The sequence below is a fragment of the Mustela lutreola genome, chromosome 12 (genome assembly GCF_030435805.1).
Source record: "Mustela lutreola isolate mMusLut2 chromosome 12, mMusLut2.pri, whole genome shotgun sequence".
NCBI classification, from domain to species: Eukaryota; Metazoa; Chordata; class Mammalia; order Carnivora; family Mustelidae; genus Mustela; species Mustela lutreola.
The window spans coordinates 42,692,674-42,697,626 of NC_081301.1; positions in this window are offsets into that span (position 1 = coordinate 42,692,674).

The following is a 4,953-nucleotide window of genomic DNA, read 5'->3' on the forward strand; positions in this document are numbered from 1 at the left end:
TGTCTCTAAGCAATTATTTGTTCAGAAAAGCCGTGTTAGGATAATGAAAGACACACCTTAAAAATAAAGGACAGGGCGCCTGGGTGGCTCAGTGGATTAAAACCTCTGCCTTCCGCTCAGGTCATGATCCCAGAATCCTGGGATCGAGGCCCACGTCCGGTTCTCTGCTTCGCGGGGAGCCTGCTTCCTTCTCTCTCTCTCTGCCTGCCTCTCTGCCTACTTGTGATCTCTATCTGTCAAATAAATAAATAAAATCTTTTTTAAAAAAAATAAAGAACAACATGAAAAGGATGGAAAAATACACACCATACCAACACTAATCAAAGAAGAGCAGGAATGACTATGTTAATAGAAAAGCAGATTTCAGCGCAAAAAATACTACCAGGGATAAAGATCATTCTGTAATGCAAAGGGGTCAGTTCAGCATGAGGACATAACAGCCCTAAGTGCTTGTTTACCTAGTAACAGTTTCAAAATATGCAAAACAGGAACTGTAAGGAGAAGTAGACAAATGTACAATTAGAGTTGGAGATCTGAAGATCCTTCTGTCAGTGCTTCATGGAACAAGAAGACAAATATTAGAGCTACATTGTACAGAGGCTAAATTCTAATGAAGGACTTTAGAAGAAAAAAATCTATCCAGATCAGCAAGGACATAAAAGACTTGAACAAGACTGTCAACCTGTTTGGTGTGACATTTATAGAACACAGCAATAGTCCACAATAGATTACACATTCTTTTTTTTTTTTTTTTTTTTTTTTTAATTTATTTATTTGACAGACAGAGATCACAAGTAGGCAGAGAGGCAGGCAGAGAGAGAGGAGGAAGCAGGCTCTCCACCGAGCAGAGAACCCGATGTGGGGCTCGATCCCAGGACCCTGGGATCATGACCCGAGCCGAAGGCAGAGGCTTTAACCCACTGAGCCACCCAGGCGCCCCTAGATTACACATTCTTTTCAAGAGCACATGGAACACATACAAAGATAGACCATGTTCTGGGCCATTAACAAGTGTCAATAAATTAAAAGGATTCAAGTCATACAAAATAAGTTCTCTGATCATAATGGAATTACTCCTTGGGAACTAGCACTTATAAAGGATTAGGGGACAAGGGGAAGTGGAATGGAAAGCAGAAAGGGAGGTATCAGTGTTTGTGGAATCATTTTTATGAATAGTGGAACACGAGCTATGTTGGAGAAGATACATACAATACATAGATCTGACATAGATCTTGTATCCTGAATATAAAGAGAATTCCTACTTATTAATAAGACAACCCAATTTTTTTAAATGGGCAAAGATTTTAACATACTTCACACAAATGCATAAATGCTCAATCATCACATAAAATCATGCCCAGTGTTATAATCATCAGGGGATGACTATCAGAACTGCACAGCTAAGAATAGGCAGGTAAGGTAAAGGTAAAGGTTGATAAGTATTGGTGAAACTGTGGAGCAACTGGAATTCTCATACATTGCTGATAAGAGTGTAAAGTAGTACAACCACTAAAAATAATTGGGCAGTCTTGTCAATTTCAGTACTTTACTTGCCATATGATGCAGCACTTCCACTCCTAAATACTTCCCCAAGAGAAAGGACAACATGTCAACACACAACTGTTCATAGAAGCTTTATTCCTAAAAGTGCCAAAATGGAAACAGTCCAAATGTCCCATCAATGAAAGAATGGATAAATTATAATATATAAAAATAATTACCCAGGAGTAAAAAGGACCTATTGAGATCCTGGAGTCAGTCATGTCATGATCCCGAGGTCCTGGGATCAAGCCCTGAATTGGGCTCCCTGGTCAGTGGGAAGCCAGCTTTTCCCTCTTGCCTGACACTTAAACCCTACTTGTGCACTCACTCTCTCACTCTCTCTCAAAAATAAAATCTTTAAAAAAAAAAAACAAACCCTACTGAAATACATAACAAAATCTCAAAAACAGTACACTGAGCAAAAGAAACATACAAAAGAACATGGTCCAGGGTACATTGTAGGGTCAACACCAGCATGAAACTGAGAGTGAATGTCTGCTCCATTTTGCAACTTAGGGCCTTCCTAGTCCCAGTCTGAAAGTACTTACTGTACCATTCCATTCAAGTGAAACTACAACGGGAAAAACTAATCTATCATGACAGCTTATCAGGGGCTGCCTTGGACCAAGAGTGGATGGTGTTTTAAAGACACTAAAACTCATGGAGCTCACAGCAGTGATAAAAATGTTAAGTATCTTGATTGAGGTGATGGTTAGGTAGGTGGAAACATTTATCAAAATTCAATAAACTAAAAAAAAAAAAAAAAAGTGGAACTCAACCCACCTTGGATGTCTCTTCACATTGATAACAATCCATTACTATAATCATTCTCCACGTTGATAATAGCATGACCCTTGTACAATCTCATGATCACTGTTAACTCTGCATCATTTACAAAATTAAACCCGAAATCTTTGCAACACAGTTCCTGTTCAACTCTAACCTCACTTCTCACTTGCTAGTGCATTCTTCTTTTGTCGGATCTATTACACTATTCCTTTGCTTGTCTGTCTTCATGGCTAGGCTACAGAACGAGATCTTTATCTTTTTGTTTTTGTATCTTAATGCATAGCATGGTATCAGGCACAGGGCATGCTTCCCAAAAAATGTTAGTTAAATAAATGTAATGAGTGTATGAAATACGATTTTCTTTGTCCTCTCCAAAGGAAATCAATTCCTGTAAATGGAGGAAATTGCTTTCATTATAAAATCAGAAACATTTTTATCCCAGAAAGTCCTTCATTAAAATTGAGCCTATGCACAATGTAGCTCTAAAACTTCAAAGACCTAAGGCAGTGATTTTCAATCTTTTCAAAGTTGTAATACCCTATCATTTGCTGTTCCTGCATTTCTGCCTCACTATCTTATCTCTTGCTGAAATGTTCTTTTTGAATTAATAGCTTGATAAATGGCTAAGTAGTTTTCATCAGACCAATTAGGACGAGACTGGGTATCCATTTGTGGAGTGTGGACATTCAAGAAATCTGATCCATTATTTAGAAAACCATTCCTGAGCTCAGAGTTGGCTCAAATTGGCACCTTCTGGCATTTGCTTGTGGGTGGGGAATGTGGAATGCTTTGAAAGCTGAATGGATTTGTCAAGTTTTAAAACTCCCTTATGGTTAGAGGAAAACAACATTCATTGTTTAAAAACACCATTGTTTGTTTTTTCTTCTTTTCTGTTCTTTGGAGCCTGAATCTGCAAAAACATTCACGCCCAGCATTTTGCTTCATGTAAGGCCCCTAATGTTTCTGGAGTCATGAGTGATGTGAAAAACTTTTTATTGTGATTGTTTAGAATGTTCAGGACCAATCAAAAAAGTCTATTTTAATGCTCTTACTGTATTTTATGGAGAAAGACCAGATTTCTGTCATTGTAGGAGGAGGGTGGAGTTCATAGGTGTATGGGTCCTGGAGCCAAGACTTCCAAGGTTCAAATCCCTGTTTTTCCACTTCATGGCTGTGTGACCTTGGACAAGGTATTTAACCCTCTGTCCTGCTTCAGTATCCTCATTTATTCAATAGGCATGGGAATAGATTAGGTTCAGGGTATCCACTGTCACAATAGATTAGTTTTGCTAGAGTTTCACGTGAATGGAATTATATAGGAAGCTATATATAGGACAAGGGAGGTCCTAAGACACAAAGTGAAACAGATGTTCATTCTCAGATGTTTGAAGAATTAGTGGGTTAATACATGCAGAATGCTTGAAAGGGCTTCAGGCACAGAGTAAGTGGTCAATAAAATTGAGTTGTGGGTGTTATCATTGTTACCACCATTATCCTCATCATTAAGCAACTGAATGTAGAGTTCCCATATTTTTAAACCACACCTCACAGCCAAGAGTCCAGGAGATACCACTTTAGTAGCAAGATTATTTTATTAGCAAGAACCTAGCACTACCTCCTTGCACAGAACACAGAGCATTGCCTGAGGAGATCATTCTAGGGCATGAAAGAGTGCATGTGAGGTACTAGCCAGAAGCCTCATGGTGTTCTTCCACTCTGTCCACTCCATCACCGCTGTCACTACCAGGACCTCTCCTGTCTCATTCACATTAACTCATCATCTTCCTCCCTTCTGGTCTTTTCACAGAGACCCCTCCCTCCCCCTCCCACTTACCAACCCAGATCAATCCATTTCTCCACAGAAGGCAGAGTGATCTTTCTGATAGAATCTCTTCCTTGATATTACTTGCTTTTATTTTATTTTTTTTTTAAAGATTTTATTTATTTATTTATTTGACAGAGAGAGATCACAAGTAGGCAGAGAGGCAGGCAGAGAGAGAGAGAGAGAGGAGGAAGCAGGCTCCCTGCTGAGTAGAGAGCCTGATGCGGGACTCGATCCCAGGACCCTGAGATCATGACCTGAGCCGAAGGCAGCGGCTTAACCCACTGAGCCACCCAGGCGCCGTATTACTTGCTTTTAAAAACCCTCAGTGATGGGGTGCCTGGGTGGCTAGTGGGTTAAAGCCTCTGCCTTCTGCTCAGGTCATGATTCCAGGATCCTAGGATTGAGCCCCACATCAGGCTCTCTGCTCAGCAGGGAGCCTGCTTCCTCCTCTCTCTCTCTCTCTCTCTCTCTCTGTCTGCCTCTCTGTCTACTTGGGATCTCTGTCAAATAAATAAATCCTTAAAAAATAAATAAATAAATAAATAAATAAATATTAAAAAAATAAAAACCCTCGGTGATAACCTTGGACAGAACATAAGGGCCGTACCCCATGAAGCGCAGGGCCTTTGGGATCCAACCCAGTGGACCTCTCCACTCTTTGCCCTCACTACTCATCCTCTCTTTGTCTTCATCCTCGGCTGGTGCACGTGTTGCTCCCACTGCCTGGCAATGCACCCCTTCCCCTGGATGAACTTTACTTGCCAATCTGGATTCACCTACAGTTGAGGAAGAGACCG